The sequence below is a fragment of the Schistocerca americana genome, chromosome 6, assembly GCF_021461395.2.
Source record: "Schistocerca americana isolate TAMUIC-IGC-003095 chromosome 6, iqSchAmer2.1, whole genome shotgun sequence".
In the NCBI taxonomy this organism is placed as follows: domain Eukaryota; kingdom Metazoa; phylum Arthropoda; class Insecta; order Orthoptera; family Acrididae; genus Schistocerca; species Schistocerca americana.
In genome coordinates this window covers 75,178,507-75,202,847 of record NC_060124.1, presented here as the reverse complement: position 1 = coordinate 75,202,847, position 24,341 = coordinate 75,178,507, and positions in this window count along the sequence as shown.

Here is a 24,341-nt window from a genome sequence, read left to right as displayed (position 1 = left end):
CAAACTACACTCGCTGCAACATGTCCATCGACCGTAGGGCGTTTAATTGTACCGACGTGCGTATATCTATGTGTATGTGATTATTTTGCAATTCACAGTTAAGTGACTGGCAGAGGCTTCACCGAACCACCTTCAGGCTGTAATTGTTCGGGCTCTCCCGGCGATCTGCTGACATGTTGAATAATCGGTATTTCTGCCGGATGTTCGCCCCGTTCTTGCACGATATTTCGGCGGCGTAACTCGCTGTCTTCTTCAGGTACACCGACAGTGATGCTTGGATGGATCGAGACCAGATTTTATGCTTGGATGGTGCTGGGTGCTCCGTAACCGGTCCGCGCTGTGTCGAGTGTTCCGTCCGAGGTCCGCGCCCGCCAGGCGCGGCTCCAACAGTCCTCTCTGGTCGCTGATGTTCCGACTGCCGTCCGCGCCCGGCTCGGCAATCCTCTGGGGTCGTAGTCGTCATGTGAGGTGTGTCAAATCCGATCTGTAGTGCCTAGTGTCTGTCCCACTTCTGTTTTCTTGGTCTGCACTTATATTTCTTACGAACTCTCGCACTGAGTTTTCAGAAGCTCAACAGCCGGATCCGAGGCAGAGATGAGCTGGTATCCAGTGTCACGGTTAATGAGATTCTCCTTGACCTTGATGTCGATAGATTCTTTTATGAGACTGTCCCAGTATCCCGGGGTCTGAGTCATAATCTTGGTGTTATTGTAGTACATTGAGTGACCGAGTTCTAGACAGTATTTCGCTATGGCTGATTTAGTTGCCTGTCTGAGTCTGATGTGCCTCTGGTGTTGTTTACACCAGATGTCCACAGTCCAGGTGGTCTGGCCGATGTATGAGATCCCACATTGGCATGGGATGTAGTAAATACCTGGCTTGCGTAACCTCAGGTCTGCCTTTACGTTGTCTAACATTGTCCCAATTTTAGTGGGCGTGCAAAATACGCTCTTAATGTCATGTTCCATGAGAATTCTAATGATCTTGACAGAGATCGGTCCAGCATATCGCAGATATGCCTTCTTCTTCGCCTATTCTTATTCTTCCTCTGGATCCTGTAGCTGACTGACAGGTCGAAGTGCCTTCTGGATGTTTCTAGAGGAAAACTCAGTTCTTCTGAACATCGGTTGTAAGTGTTCTATTTCCGTCACCAAGCTGTCGGGATCTGACTGAGTGTGTGCTCTGTGGACTAGAGTTTTGAGCACTCCGTTCTTCTGTGCCGGATGATGGCAGCTGTCAGCTTGCAAGTATAAGTTAGTGAGTCGGTTTGTGGTAGACACGGTATCAAAATCCTTCTGGAAATCTAGAAATGTGAGATCAATTTCACCGGCTATGTTTTACTAGAACAACATTTTCTGCATCTCTGTTGGCTGTTTGCCACTAAATAAAAAAATGGTTCAAATGGCTCTGAGCACTATGGGACTTAACTGCTGCGGTCATCAGTCCCCTAGAACTTAGAACTACTTAAACTAACCTAAAGACATCACACACACATCCATGCCCGAGGCAGGATTCGAACCTGCGACCGTAACGGTTGCGCGTTTCCAGACTGTAGCGCGTACAACCGCTCGGCCACTACAGCCGGCCCATTAAATATTTTCTTCGAGATAACTGATAACGTTCGAACACAGCATATGTTCCAAAATCCTACTGCATCTGGCCGTTAGCGACATGGGTCTACAATCCAGCACATTACCCCTATTTCCCTTCTTGGGTACAGGTATGACTTGTCCAACTTACCAGTTTTTAGGTACGGATCTTCCAACGAGCGATCGGTTGTATATGATTGTTAAATATGGAGCTATTATATCAGCACAGTCTCAAAGGAACCTGACTCGTATACAATCAGGACTGGAGGCCTTTCCTTTATCAAGTGATTTAAGCCGCTTTGCTAGACCGAGGACATCTGCTTGTAAGTTACTCATTTTGGTAGTTGTTCTTGGTTCGAATTCTGGAATATTTACTTCGTCTTCTTTGGTGAAGGAATTTTGGGAAACCGTATTCAGTAATTTTGCTTTAGTGAGTGGTACTGTCATCAGTAACATCACCATTGTTATCGAGCAGCGCAGGTATTGATTGTGTCTTTCCACTGGTGTGCTTTACATACGAACAGAATCTCTTAGATTTTCTGCCAGATTTCGAGACAGAGTTTCGTTGTGGAAATTATTAACGCGCTAGACTTGGTACCTCGGGGAACGACAGGAGGCCGCCGGGACTGCTTGCCTGTTCTAGCTATCGGCGCCGTGTGCTCTATGTTTTGTTTACTTTGCGGGTCGGATTTGCCTCAGTCCGTGCTCGGGCACTGTGCAGTGAACGTCGGGTAAAAAGTATCCCAAGTTTCATACTCAACCTTCATTTACGGTTGAGCCGGTAGAATGAGAACGGCCTGGTGAATTATAAGAAGAAATTTCATCCTCACATTCAACTGAAAAAATAGTTAGTTGTTAGAGATGAAGTAGAGAACAAGGAATACTGAGAACATTGCATACATTCCTTCTCAAATAATCTTTGAACATCACTGTAACAAAAATTTTTTTTTTTGAGATGTAGTGAAAATTCTGTACTAAAATTCTCATATCGAATAGTAGACTCTAATGCAAGGCATACAGTGAACAAAGATAGTAACAGACAAAAAAATAAGAAGGGTACACATTTTAATTTACCCTTATTACAAATTCAACAGGAAATAATTTCTTCTTATGTGCACGCCTCTTTTGATACATGGCTATAAAAATAACGTCGGAAAATAATCATTTTATGAGCAAAGAACGACAAACTGCAAATAAATGCACTTATCTGCACATGTTTCACCACAGAATGGTAGAAAAATAAACTAATAACAAAATCGAAACCGACGTTCGCTGCAGAGTGTGCGGCACGGATTCAGGCAAATGTGGCACACAGAGTAAAACAAAAAAACATAGATTACATGGCGCCGATAGTCACTGCGTTTTCCGGGCTACCACTCCTTGCGAGTTGGGGCACCGAACTTGTTAAAAGCATCTCGAATTAAAGTTAGCGCTACATTTCCGTCAAACTTCGCCAATCATGAGGATTTTGCGTTCTTTTAAACTTGGCACGCTTTTCTTGGTTGCTTGTGCAACAGTGTTCTGATCTGTTTAGTGTACCACAGGGGATCAGTGCCAACTCTTATTAATTTATTTCGCCCTTGTCTCTCACTAGCCCTCGATACTATTTGTTTGAATTTAAGCCACATCTGGTTTACGCTTACATATTCAGATTGGAAGGAGTGGATGCTGTCTCTAACTCCGCTCAAAAACCGTGCGTTGTTGTCCACACCCGTTCCCGTCGTCACGTTATGGAATGTGGCACCCAAACATCGCAGGGTTTTCACCACAGGCAAGGGTCCGGTCGTTCCTGGTGCTAGTCCACGCCCCATGTGCGTGTATTGCGATTTTCGAAAGTTGGTCTGTCTGCCTACTGCCAACCTACGTGTCTGTAGCCAATCCAGTTCGGAGGGGGTCTCCCCTCAGTCCGGACGAGAAACGCAATATCATCTTCATATGAACTACATTTGAATGATAGATGCCGTATGGGGACGTCACGTGACATCAGTTGAAGTTCGTTTGTTGATCCTTCCACTCAGTTTTTTTTTATTACAGAGCCCAACCAGCTCTCTGACCGAACACGCTCAGCTACCGTGCCGGCAACCACTCAGCTATAGGGGCGGACATCCATCCGATCAAAGGCATGGTCAATATCTATGGCGACCAGCGGCCCCTGGAGGCGAAATGCCGCCGCGATGGAGACGGCGTCAAGATAGTCCCCCAAGGTTGAATGGATACGGCTTGTTTCGCCAAGACACTTCTGCGTGCAATCTGTCACCGACGTTTTGGTGCGACCTCCCAGTAAGCACGCAAACATCTTATAGTTACTATTAAGGAGAGACAAGGAGCGATAATCACATGATTGTTTGCCACCACACGGGTTGGGTATCGGCGTCACAAGCCATTCCCCAGATTCAACGGAAACCGGGAATTTCTGCTTCAGAACCGCGTTAAACATGTATAACCAAATCGGCGTCATAATGGTCACAAAAGCACCGTAAAGTTCCCACGGTACCCGTCAAGCCTAGGGACTTGTTGGAGGCTCCTCGTGTAATCGCTTCCTCCAGCTTCTCATTTGTAATTTCAGATAAGACGTCTGCTTCCCCGATCGCACTTGTCGCGTCTGCGGTCTCGTCTGTTACGCTCCCCAGATCTGTTTTGACCTCCTTTCGGTCCCGTGGAATCTGCTAAATGACCCGTGATAGTCTGTGCTATGTTCCTTTGTGCTGTGAAACAACGGTCATCGCCGAGATCGATCTCATGAATTATCGTTCTACTTCTTAGTCGTCCTTCCCGTCAACTCCCTTGAAGCACAAGTCCGATCCAAACCGTTAGCGAAGTGTCTCGTAAAAAAATGTGCATCCCGATCAGTTCCAATGTTTCAAGTCCCATGTATCTACATATACATCTACATCTACGTGATGTAGATGTATCGATTGATTCAGTCCCGTTGAAAAGCTCCTAAAGTTCTTGGCTGGGTGTGTTGTTCGAATTCTTGCCCCAGATTGTATCTCCTTAGATACCATGTTGTTTCACATCTTTTATACATTCCTAAAAGCATAAATATTTTTTTATTTGTATGTGGTTATAAATATCTAGATCGTGTTAGTCAGTCGGCGTCTATTTGTATATGTGTTCATAGAGCAGCAATCTTTCCTTATACTACGGATTTAATCCATCATTACAATTCTTCATTAATTCTTGCTACATTAAAGCATTAACTCATCTTTTTCCTACAACGTTCCATCTATATCCCGCATTCCTTTTTTAAGAACTGCTCTCCCCATCTTTATGCGCTATCGAAGTCTATCATACTTACAGTCCTTCCGGTTTGTTAACTATTTTAAGGTAAACTCTTGTACTTCAAATAATAACTGCCTTCTTTTTGTACTTCATTTTCACCAGATAGTAGGCTGGCTCCAGTGTTAACTAATTCCTGTTCTAATCGGTTCGTCTGGATCATCTTGTCAAAGTATTTGAATTTCTTCATCAGTGCGATTATTTTATAGTTGTTGTTCGTCCGTATTGGTACACCATTGTTCAGAATGGTTCAAATGGCTCTGAGCACTATGGGACTCAACTGCTGTGGTCGTTAGTCCCCTAGAACTTAGAACTACTTAAACCTAACTAACCTAAGGACATGACATACATCCATGCCCGAGGCAGGATTCGAACCTGCGACCGTAGCAGCAGCGCGGCTCCGGAGTGGAGCGCCTAGAACCGCACGGCCACCGCGGCCGGCGGTACACCATTGTCATACATTTCTTTTTACTGAAGGGAACCTTTTGATTTGAAGTGTCAGCTACTTATCTCACGCGTTTGGGCTTCTTAAGTGCCAACTCGATGCTTTTACTTAAAAAATTGCGTTATAATAATAATAATGGAGCGAAGAAAGAAAAGCTGAATTCTCGCAAAGAATGAAGACCTGGTGGGCAAACAAGAAGAATAAGAAGCCCCAGAAGTGAACAATCTTTGCTTAGCGTCTTCCATGTTGGGAGCTTTACGACTAATAATAATAATAATAATAATATAGCAATAATAATAATATAATAATAATTATTATTGTTATTATTATTATTGTTATTATTATTACTGTTATTGTTATCTCGGCCATTTAACTTTGCTTACATCGTAATTTCACAGGACTAGATGTGTTAACAATAAGAATAATAATAATAATTAACACATCTAGTCGTATGAAAATAGGACGTAAACAAAGTTAAATGGGCGATATAACAGTAAGTCGTTAAAGTGGTAGCCTGCCGTTGTGACCGAGCGGTTCTAGATGCTTCAGCCCGGAACCGCGCTGCTGCTGCGGTTGCATGTTCGAATCCTGCCTCGGGCATGGATGTGTGAGGTGTCCTTAGATTAGTTAGGTTCCAGTAGTTCTATGTCTAGGGGACTGATGCCCTCAGATGTTAAGTCCCATAGTGCTTAGAGCCATCTGAAACATTTTAAACTGGTATTTTGTTAGTAAGCTGACCTGTAGGAGCCGTTAGGAAATTAGATGGGTTTTGTTGTCATTACTAAAAATATAATTACAGGACAATATTTATAGTACGGAGTGAAAAGTTAAGGGATGCTGTTGTTTCTCAGTAGCCGACCTACGAGTATGTTCTTTTTAACAGTTCTTTAGCGTTATCATGTATATCACGGCGTGAATTGTTTTTCAGGATCTGGCAAGTTTTATTTATTGTTATTTAACTTTGTGGTCAGATGCAGTTTCTGACGCCAGGGTCGTCAGGGTAACCCATAGGAGGGGAGTCTTGGGCGCTGTAATAAATATGTCTGACCAGGCCGTGCGTGGAATTCTGGTTTTGGTGAGAGGGGAGGGGGGGGGGGGGGGAGGCGATGCCTAGTCCCTATTTGAGCTAGCAACATGGGGTGAAAAGTTTTTTGGTTTAGCCGGGACAAGCGGTCATTTGTATACGCATTCGAACATCTGTCTTACTGTAACTAAGTTAGAGTATACTAAGCAAATTTGAACGACGAACCGGAGCTAGCGGCCAAGAAAATTGTGCGCATAGATTAATTCCTTTTACAAAATATATTAATTGAGCTGAAATTAATGCTCAGGTATGGCACCATTTGTGTGAGTAGCGTTCGGATTTCACGTGCAAAAGCAGTCACCCTCAAATAACTCCGGACTGGAGCGAGACTGATTGATCAAATTTTGTCCATCGGTGTAGCGGACCTTGGTCTAAGATTTTTATCCGTTTGAAAAAATCTTACTTAGTTCGCTTTCGTAGGAGGTTTTTGACGCGCGACACTTCTATATTTTAAACTTCTAGGAATCGGCTCAAACTTTATCCGAAGGTAGATAAGTGGATAAAGTAAAAAAGACTTTTTTATCCGAGAATCTTCATCCGTTGTCGAGATAGGATGGTTTAAAGATGATGTCAATGTAGCACATAACAATCATTCTTACTGAATGCGCAGAAACGATTTAAAATGATTCATATAAATAAAAGATGCATTCCTACGATGAAATTGAAAGCTTGCTTTCAAAAATCTAGCTTCATTCGGATTTTACGTCCAAAAAATATTTTTTCTGTGTGTTTTTACGTGCGCCACTTCCGTGTTTCAGACTTGTTGCGAATCAGTTCAAATTTCGTAAGAAGGTAGACATTACATGTAGTTAATGGTCGTCCTGTTGTTATGTGAAAGCTTTATCCGTTGCCATGACTTGAGCGACGTGGTTCGAAAGACAGTAAAAAACCTATACCCGTTCAGTCGTCGCCCGAGTCAACAAAAATCTACATCGGTAGCCAAGCTATGGCCGTCTAATGTCAAAGTTATGGTAGAGCAAAAACTGGGAACCAGAATGAAAAGTGCTCCTATCGTAATACAAAAGAAGGCGAATATGTCCTGGGAAGAAACAAGGGTGTAAAAGAAGAGAACTAGCTTTTCCACTTACCTGGCAGCTTCATGGTCATTTGAATCAAAACATCTTGACATATTTTCACTTCTTTACGAGTTAACATTAATTTCCCAGTGCAAAATTGGTTCAAATAGCTCTGAGCACTACAGCACTTAACATCTGAGGTCATCAGTCCCGTAGAGCTCTGAACTACTTAAACCTAACTAACTTAAGGACATCACATACATCCATGCCCGAGGCAGGATTCAAAGGGCTGAAGTGCTTAGAACCGCTGGGCCACTGCGGCCGGCTTTCCCAGTGCAGTGAGCTCTGTTAGACCCATCCCCTGTTACCTGTATGCCGAGTTTTGTAAGAACAAATAGACACAAATTTACGTGCTTCTAGAGAGTGGGATGCATCTACAATACGATGTATCACGGAGTGGGAGTGCATCTGTAAAGGGAAGTACTCCAGAGTGGGCTGTATGCATCCTAAACTTCAATCACACGTTGCATCGTAATGCACAACATGACAAATGTCATGTTGGATGACGTGATAGCAGGTGTCATATTATACGACATGACGTCACGTACCATGTTACTTTACTTGACAAGATGCATTATGTTACATAACCTGGGTACTAATAGTGACAAGCAAAAAAGCTCGAATATCTTATGATGTTTTAACTTAAATTTTAAAAAATGTTTAAATCTGTGTGAATTCCTAAAGGACCAAACTGCTGAGGTCATCGGTCCCTAGCCTTACACACTACTTATACTAACTTACGCTACGAACAGCACACGCACCTATGCCCGAGGAACGACTCGAACCTCCGCCGGGAGGGGCCGCGCAATCGGTGACATGGCGCCTCAAACCGCGCGGCCGACTTAAATGTCTTAGAAGCTGGCAGATAAGTCGAAAATCTAGTTCCCTTGTTTTACATCCCTAAGTCGGTCCAGGACGTACTCGCATTTTTTGTGTGCTGATAACAGCATTTTTCATTCTGGTTTGTGCATCGTATTTTCTGAAGCGGAGTTGGAGGGCCACTGCCCAGTATTCGTCTGGGAAAGCACCTAAAAAAGTCTTCCAAGTTGCCCAGTGTCTTAAACTCGCCACGCGAATTCGATACTGTTCCTGCTCACATCCACGTCTTGGAACTAGCGCGCTGCGCGTTACGCTATACGATCAGGTCATGAGATCTACATCTACATGAGCAATAAACCAACAGATAATATAAATCAATATAAAAATAGATTATGTAGCCGTCTATGAATCTCCGATAGGTCACTCGAGTCCTCCGTGAAGTACTGATTTACAGCATCTAGACTTGTTTGGGATCGCCGGACAGAATACTGTAATAGGTTTCACTTAACGAGCATGCTTTACTGTCTGACAATGAGACCGGTCTTATCAGCGGCAGCGCAGCACTCGTGGCTTTAAGCCGGGTTTTCCTGAGAGGTGCAATTTTGTCCCATGCGGCGAAGGGGACAGAGCCATTCGCGTCGGCAGTGACTCAAAACTTAAATACGTTGAGCATTTGTATTTTCCCAGAAAATACAACCTTGAATGCGTTAGCTGTTCAGTACACATCTGCTGTCTGGGAAGAGTGTTCAAACGAAGAATTGTTATTTTAACTGTACAGCACTGATAGATCACGTGCAAGAAAAAAAGAAAACTCCTGGAAGGGGAAGATTATTTGCTCTACTCTTAAGCAAAACACAGAGAAACAGTCAGCAATATGTTTTTGAGAGTGCGTCAATTAACAGTTTATCTTTCCCTGCACTAAAACGCACTTGTAGGTTTTTAGCGTACTTTGTAGCCATTTTGCACACGAACTTTAAATCACTTGCGGCAGTTGCTTCACTAGAACACAACGTCCGACGTAGTGGACTTTCTCAGATCCAGTTCACCTGTTACGCAGACGTAAAGCTCTGGCGAACTACGCACTTCGTTCTGTCGGAAAACACCTTCACTATTTTGTCACGGCCGAGGGGACGGTGCACTATGTCGGGCATATTACGTAGTATGTTGCGCAAAATTCCTGCACCTAGGAAAACTCGGCTTACAGCCATCGGCACATGACATCGTTGGGCATGCTGAGTTTACGATTCATATCGTGAAAAAAGACGTTGGTGAGTCTTTCTGAACGTTCAGAGCAATATATAGCATGCCAGATATACCGAACGTAGACCAGTGAGGTGGAACAATATCAACTATGTTGTATGACGTCATATCTCATCAATAGAGTCGTGAGGCGCCATATTGGCTTTCAGTTGAAACCATATATTTGTCGCTATTTTGTCGAAAGTCGACATGTTGAGAAACGTGGCTGTTGTACTTAAGGTTTATAATTTATATAAAAAACAGCTACCAACCACATGTATGGTTTAAAAAAGGTTTATTATCTTCAGACCATGACCGGTTTCGGATTTTTCTTTGCAAATCCATCTTCAGATGGCAGATTACAAGCATTCTTAGTTGGACCTAGTTTTGTTTGTGTTATTCGTTTGCTGCACTGGGAAAGAAAAGAAATATTTTTGTCGTCATATCGGTAATGGTATTTTTACGAAAGATTAACTTCTTTTACAAAATCTAATTGCTCATGAGATGGTTTTTATAAACATTAGTAAACTTGCAGGTTAGTGAACTTACGAGCTGTGTAGTTCTGCCTGACGAAATATTCGTGCGTTTATGTTTTCGAACGCAAGCTTAGTACACTTTTCAATATGCACTATGTGAGTGCTATTCCAGTCAATGGACGTCACTTCCAACCTCATCATCTTAATTACACACGCAGCACACACGAATAACGTTTACAAAACGTGGCCCAGCTTCACATTACAAACGAGAACAATATTTGGAACGAGCTTACAGTCATAACGATGTTAACTTACAGATGCTGTATAGTCGATATGGGTACAGTAAAATATCTCTTTGCTGTTGTAAGAAATTAATCTAAAACGGAATAAATCAAATTACATACAAATAAGATTACAAACATTATATGTAGTACAGAACCACTGTGTGTTACTAATTAGTTGTTACAATAGTAGGAGATATGTTCGAACATAGTTATACAGTTAAAAACACAATGGACCTTATAGCACATATCAAAGACATCCACATACCACCAACAGCTAGATTTGCCTCACTAGATATTGTAAACCTATACACTAACATCCCAGTAGGTGAAACAATTAACATAATAAAAAGTAACCTTTTAAAACACAAAAAGATCAATCTACCAGAAATATATGAGTTAATAGAGATCCTCACACTCATTTTGTCTAATAATTACTTCACCTTCAATAATAAAGTCTATAAACAAAATGATGGCCTTGCAATGGGTAGCAATCTTGCTGGATTATTAGCCGATATTTACATTAACCATCTTGAGCAAACGTTCTTCTCATCCAATAACCAAATGAACAGTAAAATAATTTACTACAAGAGATACGTAGATGACACTCTATTACTTTTTGATTGTAACAGCAGCGAAATTGATGCCTTAGCTGAAGATCTGAGCAAATTACACAATAACATCAAATTCACAGTGGAGCATGAAATAAATAATAGCATCAATTTTCTGAATCTCAAAATATCAAACATAAATAACAAACACCATTTTGGTATCTTTCGAAAACCAACAACCACAGATGTTACCATCAGTAACACATCCTGCCGTCAGAACCAACATAAGATGGCTAATTTCCGGTCAATGCTACATCGTATGCATGAAGTCCCCCTCACCCCTACTGAACAGCAGAAAGAAATCAGCATAATCAAATCAATTGCCCAAAATAATGGCTATGATGCTTCAATCATAGACACACTCTCTCAAAAAATAAAAGTAAAAATTACTAACAATAAGTCTTTGCAACAAGCAACAGCCACAATAACTATGAAAGACAAAAAATCAGTAAAATATGTAGCCCTACCATATATAGGCCCACTTTCATATAAAATTTCCAACTTATTCAAGAAGAAGAATGTCAAAATCAGTTTCTCTACCAATAACAAACTCCAACAAAGAGTCATACACTCACTCCACACAATAGCATACCCCATAAAAGATCTGGAATATATAAACTCAAATGTAACGACTGTCCTAAATACTACATTGGCCAAACAGGTAGAGCTTTTGAAACAAGATTCAAGGAACACATTGATGCCCTACATCTGAAAAACCTAAGCAAATCTGCTTTTGCCACCCATCTTGCAGAAAACAATCATACAGTTGAGAATATAGAAAACAACCTGCAGATATTACACCACAAAGACAAAGGTTTCACATTGAATCTCCTAGAGGAGATTGAGATTCATACATATAAAAACAGGTTCCCTGATCTCATTTTGAATGAACAGACAGAATCAGTTGACACCCCCTTCCTAAATAACTTTGAAGAAGCTTTCACTTTTTAAAAATAACTTAAGCCTAATATTCCACCAAAAACATTCAGTATACAGGCCCCAAAAACTGCGTATATGTCATTGAAAAATTGCATAATGAAAACATGTGCATTGCATATTATGTCATATATTAGAATTCATCTCCTACTATTGTAACAACTAATTAGTAACACACAGTGATTCTGTACTACATATAATGTTTGTAATCTTATTTGTATGTAATTTTATTTATTCCGTTTTAGATTAATTTCATACAACAGCAAAGAGATATTTTACTGTACCCATATCGACTATACAGCATCTGTAAGTTAACATCGTTATGACTGTAAGCTCGTTCCAAATATTGTTCTCGTTTGTAATGTGAAGCTGGGCCACGTTTTGTAAACGTTATTCGTGTGTGCTGCGTGTGTAATTAAGATGATGAGGTTGGAAGTGACGTCCATTGACTGGAATAGCACTCACATAGTGCATATTGAAAAGTGTACTAAGCTTGCGTTCGAAAACATAAACGCACGAATATTTCGTCAGGCAGAATTACACAGCTCGTAAGTACACTAACCTGCAAGTTTACTAATGTTTATAAAAACCATCTCATGAGCTATTAGATTTTGTAAAAGAAGTAAATCTTTCGTAAAAATACCATTACCGATATGACAACAAAAATATTTCTTTTCCTTCCCAGTGCAGCAAACGAATAACACAAACAAAACTAGGTCCAACTAAGAATGCTTGTAATCTGCCATCTGAAGATGGATTTGCCAAGAAAAATCCGAAACCGGTCATGGTCTGAAGATAATAAACCTTTTTTAAACCATACATGTGGCTGGTAGCTGTTTTTTACATAAATTATAAACCTCATATATTCATCGTTTCTAAGCACCATGAAATTGGAGATATCTCGAAAACCCGTCGTTAACTCTATGATTTGTTGTAATAAAATGACGGGACGTTATATTGGTGATTAAAGAATTATTATAACTTGCTTATTAGGAAAGTAGGCCGTTTCAAGGCAACGGCACATTGTGATTCCATCAACGACTCATTGTTCTTGTTAAAATTTGATATACGAGTATCGTAATTAAATGTCAGTTGATAACATATGCCCAATTAAAGCTTTTAGTAGATGGTAAGATGCAAAGCGTGGTGATATATTATTCATGATCGCTGTAGCCTAATGAGAAGAGACGCAGCTTTATTAGGTATCATGTGACGTATTGCTGGTTTGCGTCTTACTCGATGTAAATACCGTTTTAATAACTTCACGTTTTTTACTAGGTTATGATACTTTCTTATAGGTTTAACAGCAGTTTATTCTGTAGCATTCGAGCCGGCCGCTGTGGCCGAGCGGTTCTAGGCGCTTCAGTCCGGAACCGCGCTACCATTACGGTCGCAGGTTCGAATCCTGCCTCGGGCATGATGTGTGTGATGTCCTTAGTTTAGTTTGGTTTAATTAGTTCTAAGTCTAGGGGACTGATGACTACAAATGTTAAGTCCCATAGTGCTTAGAACCATTTGAACCATTTTTATAGTATTCGATGCTATGTAAATATAAGTGCGCTCTTTCTGTGGATTGAGCTTATTTGATTCGCTTAATCTGCAATACAGCTTTCACTGCTTGCAGTAAGATATTTTGCACCTTGTTTATGTTTCAGTGTTTCATGTGTTGTAAAGATTCTGCTTCTGAATACGATCAGTGATCAAATAAGAATGACGTTAGGGATTTACTAAAATGTGAGGGTGAGGAAATAGTTTCTATCTTATGTAGAGCATATTGTGAACTTGTATCGCACTATTTTTTTTTCTTTATTGTATTCCAATTCCCCATCGGGGCGGGCTGGCAGCAGCACATGCGCTGCTCTTCAGCCTGTATCGCACTACTTGTTATGGAACTTTTATAAGCCTATGTCCGAATTCACTGGGCATGATACTTTCCTATATGCCTTATAATACGTACACGGACATTGAAGTTTCTACTATTTATTTGTGTATGATTTACTACAGACAGAAAAACCTGACTAGCATATGGAAAATGAAGGAAATGAGCATTATAATAGAGCTAACGTAGAAATTTTACATCCTTCCATTTCGTAGACAGTGTGATGTGCGAGCCAGATACAACCAACGACTGCCGCTGGAGCGCGCTGCTATCTCATGTACCACGTTGCGGTACACGTACCGTACACGCAAGTCGTATCGTCTCTGAGCATTCACTAGCACGTTGAACTCGGCACGCTCAACGTTGACATTCGACAGCAGAGTATGTGTGCCGATGGCTTTAGCTTTTCATACATGTCCGAAAGAACAAACTTCACATACATATACTCATGCTCATAAATTAAGGATAATGCTGATATATGGTGAAACAACTTTCTGGTGGGCAGTTTGCGGGTTTAAATTGCCTCGCGGGATGGCCATGCGGTGCATTTGACCTGCGGTCGTCGCACGGTGGCACTGACAGCAGTCTACATACGCAGAGGTGTGTTGGTGCATGTCAGAGTACGGTGCAGTAAGTAAGTGTACAGACGTTTTCGGACGTGCTAATGGTGACTGTGTGTTGAAAATGGCTCAAAGAACACATAGATGGCGTTATGATGGGTAGAATACTAGGGCGACTGGAGGCTGGTCAATCACAGCAGGTCATTGCACGGGTCCTTCGTGTGCCACAAAATGGCAACGATTCCTGCAGACAGGAAACGTGACCAGGCGCTACAGTACTGGACGTCCACAGTGTACAACACCACAAGAAGTCCGATATCTCACCATCAGTGCCCGCAGACGACCACGTAGTACTGCAGGTAGCCTTGCTCGGGACCTTACCGTTGCCACGGGAAGAGTTGTCTCCAGACACACAGTCTATAGACGACTGAATAGACATGATTTATTCCCTCAGAGACCTTGAAACGTCTCCTTGGAAAAATTATTGAATTACTGTGCTGATAAATCTCTTACATTATTTGATTTTCAAACAGCTGAGCAAAAGTGAACGTACTCAGACATATCGCTCTTTACCTATTCTGATCAACACTAAACTGACACACAATATTTTTTAGCGCAACGCAATCTGACTTTCAATAATCCCTACAAAGGAATGGCCCTGACTAACATTAACCTACACCTTTCACAAATCACTTACCTCACAAAAATCTTCGTTACTCTAACTACTGCAATACAGCGAGCGCCACTACTGCCAGCTAAATAAAAGATTCAAACTACTGAATGCACTAACTACTGATAGGATTAGTTAGCAAATGAAAGATTTTGATAGAGAACAAACAATGTATTTACCTTCATAGTGTTCAAAAGTCATAATATATATAGCAGTTCATGGTTCAAATGGTTCAAATGGCTCTGAGCACTATGGGACTTAACTTCTGAGGTCATCAGTCCCCTAGAACTTAGAACTACTGAAACCTAACTAACCTAAGGACATCACACACATCCATGCCCGAGGCAGGATTCGAACCTGCGACCGTAGCGGTCACGCGGTTCCAGACTGTAGCGCCTAGAACCGCTCGGCCACTCCGGCCGGCTAGCAGTTCATGACATCCATTCTTACAAGTGTACTGTTTCTGATGGACACACATCCAGATCATCCGCTCTCAAAAATCCGCCATCTCACTTCCCCACATCCACCACTGCTGGCGGCTCACCTCCAACTGCGCAACGCTACGCGCTCTTAACAGCCAAAAGCCCAAAACTACAATAGCGAATATTACAACAATGCCACCCAGCCACAGACTGTACACAGCACAGCCAGTGATTTTCATACAGAGCGTTACGTGACGTTACCAATATAAAAACCTAAACAGCCTACTTACGTAGCCCCCATGCTCCCCACAAAAAATTTTACAAATTGTTTTGGGCAGTGGCCAATACAGATTAGAAAAAAAAATTTCATAATTATGATAACAAAGAAATAAAATGCACACACTTATTGATACAATGTTGGTCAAAAGCTATAATTTTCTCACAGCCCATAAAATCAGTCCTGATCAGTCATCACAGTAAAATTGCAGTGTTTTTTTTCTCAAAGTCTGAGCAGTAAAAGAGAATGCACACGGAAGTAGTGGATTTCCATGCAGTCTTGAAGAAGTAGTGTTGTCCTTCCAATGGAAAGACAATGCTGACTCTTGCCATGCAGACAGGTAATAGGCCACAACAGAGCAAACCCACCGCAGAGTCAGTCGAAGTTTTGAAGAATGTTGGTCGGTAGATCATCAAAGAGCAGACCCACTGTAGTCCTGGTAGAGATTACGGTATTGGTGGGCCACCAGAGATGCAGACCCACTGCAGTCCTTGTAGAAATAATGGTATTGGTGGGCCATCAAAGATGCAGACCCACTGTAGTCCTTGTAGAAATAATGGTATTGGTGGGCCATCAAAGATGCAGACCCACTGTAGTCCTTGTAGAAATAATGGTATGAGTGGGCCATCAAAGATGCAGACCCACTGTAGTCCTTGTAGAAATAATGGTATTGGTGGGTCATCAAAGATGCAGACTCACTTTAGTCCTTGTAGAGATGGCCAGCAGCCATCTGTTGTGACTGTGCGGGTGCACAATCACCATTGAAAAGTCTTGTGGATAATATAGCAAGTCCATAAGCACCACTTCTGCACTCACAAAGTTTTTGGAACTGTCCTTAGAACCAGCAATGCTGTTAACGAGTCCCTTGCTGAATTATTAACACACGTGCAAGCACTAACAGTCCCAACTTCTCACATATTGTGCATTAATATGACCAACAGAAACGTGTGCAGTGAAATGTAACTTAATTTGAATAACTGGTGTCTATGCAGTTATAAATTTACATCATAAGAATACAATTACAAAGGTACAAAATACATCATTAAAGAACATAATAGTACAGATAACATTTGTAGTAATACAGGTTTTACAAAAGAATAGAAATAGGCATATACATCAGTGTTACAGGAATTATGACATAAGTAAATAAATAAAATAATGAGAATAGTTTTTTGAAACATTAATTTCACACATGACAATTGAAACAGAACAGAATTAATAATGTCTAAACATCTTTATAAAGAAAATGACATATTATTAATGCAAATTATATTTGAGGATAACAGTATTCCTCATCATTATGAATGTAACTGAGTATTAGAAAAATTCTACAACATAATTCTTATCAGATAAACACATAAAGACAGGAAGAACACAAATACACAAGGGTACACACACACACAACGGCATAACAGAAAAGGAAAGGACAGGGTTTGTTTTCAGTGGTGGTGGTGGTGGTGGTGGTTAGTGTTTAACGTCCCGTCGACAACGAGGTCATTAGAGACGGAGCGCAAGCTCGGGTTAGGGAAGGATTGGGAAGGAAATCGGCCGTGCCCTTTCAAAGGAACCATCCCGGCCTTTGCCTGAAACGATTTAGGGAAATCACGGAAAACCTAAATCAGGATGGCTGGAGACGGGATTGAACCGTCGTCCTCCCGAATGCGAGTCCAGTGTGCTAACCACTGCGCCACCTCGCTCGGTTTGTTTTCAGTGAGACGTCTGGTACTGGAGTCCAACCCAAAACTTCATTTCGTAGATCTTTCCTCTTATTTCAACATTTGTTTCCACCAAAAAAAATCCTATCGAAGCATGCTTTCTGTATTTATTTGTTCACATTTTTCTTACCTCATTATTTATTTTTCATTATCTACCTCATCATTTATTTCCAAGAAAATCCCACCTAAACCTGTTGTCCCTAAACCCCACTTTTTTGTTCATATCCTCTTTCAAAATCCTTTTTTGGCCAAACCATTTTCTTATAGCTTCTCAATGCATTTCTTCCCCATCTTAAGCTAACTTAAATCTATTGAGCTCAGATGCATAAACTAAGGGACGAGGCAATGCAGCAGCATATAACAAATTAACACAAACAGCAATGACAAAAAAATGGAAATTGGCAAAGCAAGCAGCAGTATATATAAATTAGCAAAGCAATTGCAATATCACAACCAATATAAGGCAATGTGTAGCAAACAATAAAAATAAATCGGTAGTAAAACTGGCTTAACAGAGTAATACAAAGTCAAATTCAGTAACACTATGCCTGGCAAACAGCAGCAGCAAATGCTATAACTTATACCTAAACATGGCAAAGCTCAAGCAGAAAAAATATTGCACTAAAGACAACAATGCAGATAAGGGAAATGTATATTCACATCTTAATGTCTATGTAATTAAAGTGGTGCACCACAAAAACTTATTCTACAAAAAAATTACCAAATACTTGAAAAGAAAATTATTTATGCAGTTACTGTTATTAATCCCTTCTTATTGTTCTTCCCTTTCCAAGTGTTCCTTTTTCGAAGAATGTGGATCATAAAACTATTATTTACTGGATCTTAACAGTGTTCAAAAGTCATAACATATATAGCAGTTCATGACATCAATTCTTACAAATGTAGTGTTTCTGATGGACACACGTCCAGATCATCCGCTCTCAAAAATCCGCCATCTCACTTCCCCACATCCAAAACTGCTGGCGGCTCACCTCCAACTGCGCAACGCTACGCGCTCTTAACAGCCAACAGCCCAACTCTACAATAGCGAATATTACAACAATGCCACCCAGCCACAGACTGCACACAGCACAGCCAGTGATTTTCATACAGAGCGCTACGTGGCGTTACCAATATAAAAACCTAAACAGCCTACTTACAACCTTCAAGGTGCATTCCACTGACCCCTGGTCACAGGAGAGCTCGTAAAGCCTGCTGTCAAGAACACAGTACATGGTCATTGGAACAGTGGTCCCAAGTTGTGTTTACGGACGAGCCCAGGTATAGTCTGAACAGTGATTCTCGCCGGGTTTTCATCTGGCGTGAACCAGGAACCAGATACCAACACGTTAATGTCCATGAAATGGATCTGTATGGAGGTCGTGGTTTGATGGAGGTGGGATTATGATTGGTGCACGTACATCCCTGCATGTCTTTGACAGAGGAACTGTAACAGGTCAAGTGTATCGGGACGTCATTTTGCACCAGTATGTCCGCCTTTTCAGGGGTGCTGTGAGTCCTACCTTCCTCCTGATGGATGATAACGCACGGCCCCACCGAGCTGCCATCGTGGAGGAGTACCTTAAAACAGAAGATATCAGGCGAATGGAGTAGCCTGCCTGTTCGCCAGACCTAAACCCCATAGAGCACATCTGGGATCCTCTCGTTCAACGTATCGCTGCTCGTCTTCAAACGCCTACAACACTTCAGGAGCTCCGACAGGCACTGGTGCAAGAATGGGAGGACTTACCCCAGCAGTAGCTCGACCACCTGATCCAGAGTATGCCAATCCGTCATGCGGCCTGTATACGTGTGCATGGTGATCATATCTCATATTGATGTCGGGGTACATGCGCAGGAAAAAGTAGCGTTTTGTAGCACATGTGTTTCGGGACGGTTTTCTCAACTTATCACCAATACCGTGGACTTACAAAAAATTGTTCAAATTGCTCTGAGCAGTATGAGACTTAACTTCTCAGGTCATCAGTCCTCTAGAACTTAGAACTACTTAAACCTAACTAACCTAAGGACATCACACACATCCCTGCCCGAGGCAGGATTTGAGGCTGCGACCGTAGCGGTCGTGCGGTTCCAGACTGTAGCGCCTAGAAACGCTCGGCCACCCCGGCCGGCGTGTACTTACGGATCTGTGCCCTACGTGTTCCCTATGTGCCTATGCTGTTAGCACCATTTTTGTGTAGTGCCACGTTGTGTGGCACCACAGTCTGCAGTTATCCTAGATTTATTAGGATGAGTGTATAATCAGGAAGAAGATGGCCAATGATCTCTTCAGGGCGGATGCACGCCACGCTACCAGGCTCCAACTCTTAACGGCACCGGCGAAATGCCTCGAGAAACGAGGATAATGTGCAACGGCTCTGCATTAGTGGCGTGTGGATAAGTTGAGAAAATGTGTCTGACAAGAAGCGTGCTCGGGTAGTCCGCGCAGTTACATGACCACTGTGTGCAGGTGGCTCAGTCGTCCATCTGCCTAGTAAGCAGGAGATCTGTGTTCGAATACCGGGCCAGCACAAATTTTCAACTTTTCCCATTGATTTGAATCAAAGCTTGTTGTTGTTGTGGTCTTCAGTCCTGAGACTGGTTTGATGCAGCTCTCCATACTAATGTATCCTGTGCAAGCTTCTTCATCTCCCAGTATCTACTGCAGCCTACATCCTTCTGAATCTGCTTAGTGTATTCATCTCTTAGTCTTCCTCTACGATTTTTACCCTCCACGCTGCCCTGCAGTACTAAATTGGTGATCACTTGATGCCTCAGAACATCTAGTCAAGCTGTGCCACAAACTCCTCCCCAATTCTATCCAATACCTCCTCATTGGTTATGTGATCTACCCATCTAACCTTCAGCATTCTTCTGTAGCACCACATTTCGAAAGCTTCTATTCTCTTCTTGTCTAAACTATTTATCGTCCATGTTTCACTTCCAAACATGGCTACACTCCATACAAATGCTTTCAGAAATGACTTCCTGACACTTAAATCTATACTCGATGTTAACAAATTTCTCTTCTTCAGAAACGCTTTCCTTGCCATTGCCAGTCTACATTTAATATCCTCTCTTCTTCGACCATCATAAGTTATTTTGCTCCCCAAATAGCGAAACTACTTTTAAGTGTCTCATTTCCTAATCTAATTCCCTCAGCATCACCCGACTTAATTCATCAACATTCCATTATTATCCTCGTTCTGCTTTTGTTGATGTTCATCTTATACCCTCCTTTTGAAGACACATAAAAGCTTACTAGAAGCCAATGTTTGTAAATCATTTGTCGCTTTAGCTTTGTTTCCGGTAAGCATCGCCCGGCAGAGAGACTCTACGAGCTCGCACATGGTCCACAGTCGATTATTCTGCGCTCGGCACCTTCTGCAGTAGGAGTAATCCATCGAACTACAGACCTATATCATTGACGGAGGTTTGCAGTAGGGTTTTGGATCATATACTGTATTCAAAGATTATGAATCACCTTGAAGCGAACGATCTATTTTTACGTATTCAGCATGGTTTCAGAAAACATCGTTATTGTGCAACGCAGCTAGCTCTTTATTCGCACGAAGTAATGGCCGCTATCGACAGTAGATCTGAAGTTGATTCCGTATTTCTGGATTTCCGGAAAGCTTTTGACACCGTTCCTCACAAGCGACTTCTAATCAAGCTGCGGGCCTATGGGGTATCGTCTCAGTTGTGCGACTGGATTCGTGATTTCCTGTTAGGAAGGTCGCAGTTCGTAGTAATAGACGGCAAATCATCGAGTAAAACTGAAGTGATATTAGGTGTTCCCCAGGGAAGCGTCCGGGGGCCTCTGCTGTTCCTGATCTATATAAATGACCTGAGTGACAATCTGAGCAGTTCTCTTAGGTTGTTCGCAGATGATGCTGTAATTTACCGTCTAGTAAGGTCATCCGAAGGCCAGTATCAGTTGCAAAGCGATTTAGAAAAGATTGCTGTATGGTGTGGCAGGTGGCAGTTGACGCTAAATAACGAAAAGTGTGAGGTGATCCACATGAGTTCCAAAAGAAATCCGTTGGAATTCGATTACTCGATAAATATTACAATTCTCAAGGCTGTCAATTCAACTAAGTACCTGGGTGTAAAAATTACGAACAACTTCAGTTGGAAAGACCACGTAGATAATATTGTCGGGAAGGCGAGCCAAAGGTTGCGTTTCATTGGCAGGACACTTAGAAGGTGCAACAAGTCCACTAAAGAGACAGGTTACATTACACTCGTTCGTCGTCTGTTAGAATATTGCTGCGCGGTGTGGGATCCCTACCAGGTGGGGCTGACGGAGGACATCGAAAGGGTGCAAAAAAGGGCAGCTCGTTTTGTATTATCACGTAATAGGGGAGAGAGTGTGGCAGATTTGATACGCGAGTTGGGATGGAAGTCATTGAAGCAAAGACGTTTTTCGTCGCGGCGAGATCTGTTTACGAAATTTCAGTCACCCACTTTCTCTTCCGAATGTGAAAATATTTTGTCGAGCCCAACCTACATAGGTAGGAAAGATCATCAAAATAAAATAAGAGAAATCAGAGCTCGAACAGAAAGGTTCAAAATGGTTCAAATGGCTCTGAGCACTATGGGACTCAACTGCTGTGGTCATAAGTCCCATAGAACTTCGAACTACTTAAACCTAACCTAACCTAAGGACATCACACACATCCATGCCCGAGGCAGGATTCGAACCTGCGACCGTAGCGGTCGTGCGGTTCCAGACTGTAGCGCCCTTAACCGCTCGGCCACTCCGGCCGGCCAGAAAGGTTTAGGTGTTCGTTTTTCCCGCGCGCTGTTCAGGAGTGGAATGGTAGGGAGATCATATGATTGTGGTTCGATGAACCCTCTGCCAAGCACTTAAATGTGAATTGCAGAGTAATCATGTTGCTGTAGAGTTTAGTTATCGGGACAGGGCCAGAGCTCGCTCGGCTGCTTCGGAGCGCAGGAGAGCGCCGACGTGGCCTCGCCGCCGGGCCACGGTGGTGACGGGCGGGCCTCGTGCCGTGACGTCGCCTCGCGGCTGCCCCGACTAATGGCCGCGCGGCACGGCAGGGAGGCGCGCGAGCGCGCACGCCGCTACGCTGCGCCGTGCTGGGCCGGGCCGACCCCGTGACCCGGTTAGGCGGCGCCGGGTCACGCGCAGCATACAGCAGCAGCAGCAGCAGAACAGAACACGGCGGGGCAGGGCAGGACAGCACGGAGCGGCGGCCGGCGCCCGCCAAGTCGGCCACTCCACTGTCGCTTTCTTCCCGCACGTGTGTCGCGCCACGCAGCCCACACGCACCTCTGCCACCAGGTGCCTCCACCAGCCCAACAGCCAGCCCTCCCACTCTGGGAACGATTTCAGCAACGACACTATGTAAATTTACTTCACACTTGTACAGAGCATTTCCTTCGAACCAACATCGTAGTGGCAGCTTAGCAGATACGTGGGCTGTTGGTAAAGTAAGGCGCGATCGGCAGCGAAATATAAACTCTGCGAGTACTGGAATAAACGGCAGGGTTCACGCGCAGGTGGGCTGTGAGCTGCGGCGTCACCGTGAACCACCTCGCCAATCGCACTGCACTGAAGCTGTAGGCAAACGGCGCACACATGTTTCAAAATGGTTCAAAATGGCTCTGAGCACTATGGGACTTAAGATCTGTGGTCATCAGTCCCCTAGAACTTAGAACTACTTAAACCTAACTAAGCTAAGGACATCACACACATCCATGCCCGAGGCAGGATTCGAACCTGCGACCGTAGCGGTCACGCGGTTCCAGACGGAAGCGCCTAGAAGCGCACGGCCACGCCGGCCGGCCACACATGTTTAAGTCATACACAGGTATGAATGTAATCTAAATTTTATTATTGGTATTATAACTAAGCTTTATATTAATTCGGCTATTTTTCCTGTGGTCGGTGAAATGATAATGGAAAGTCTCCAGACCACGCCGTTTTCAAATTTTGTTTATTGCTTTGACTGAGTTTTCAAATCACTAAGGCTTAAATCAATGAAACCTGCCGGGATGCTAAATTACTTGAGTCTTGATACACAAGCTGCGACATAGTCGCGAATATAAACAGTGATCCAGGTATTAAAAATATGGTTCAAATGGCTCTGAGCACTAAGGGGCTTAGCTTCTGAGGTCATCAGCCCCCTAGAACTTAGAACTACTTAAACCTAACTAATCTAAGGACATCACACACATCCATGCCCGATGCAGGATTCGAATCTGCGACCGTAGCGTCGCGCGGTTCCAGACTGTAGCGCCTAGAACCGCTCAGCCACTCCGGCCGGCGATCCAGGTACTGTCAAATGCTTTTTTTTATTCCAGTCTTTGATCGTCGAAGGACCTAATATTGTGGTCAAAGACTGCAATAAAAAACTTTTGTGAGTCTTAATACGTTTGCTTGCGTTGCCTTCATCTGCAGCAGCTGCTAAAATCTTTTTCTTTTTTAAATTTTTGGTTTTCTGTTTGTGTGTTTGTAGTTGTATGTCATCGTTTATTTTCTCTTTTTTTAATACTTTGAGTTGCTTCTTCAAAAAACAAGGCATAAAATAGCGCACCAAACCAACAAGTCAATTCAGAAATACTTCCCAAAATCAATAGGAAAAGCTGATCGAAATGAGGAACATACCAACTGAAATGCTAAACATCTCATGGAAGATATATAGGTCAAACCAGGAGAACATTTGACACTAGATATAAAGAACATGAATGAGCATGAATTTATAGAGCAAATCATTCAACTTTTGCAGAACACTTACACCAACACCAACATAAAATTACAACCAGAGACACAGACATGGGAATCATAAGGATAAACGACAACAAAAAACACCTCCTCACCTTACAAGAAAACTACCACATCCAAAAAACCATAACAGAAAAGAAATAACTCATAAATGATCAAACCAACATGGCAAATCACGCACACTCTTTAAACTGATTGAGCACTTTATATAACATTAAATGTACACATATAA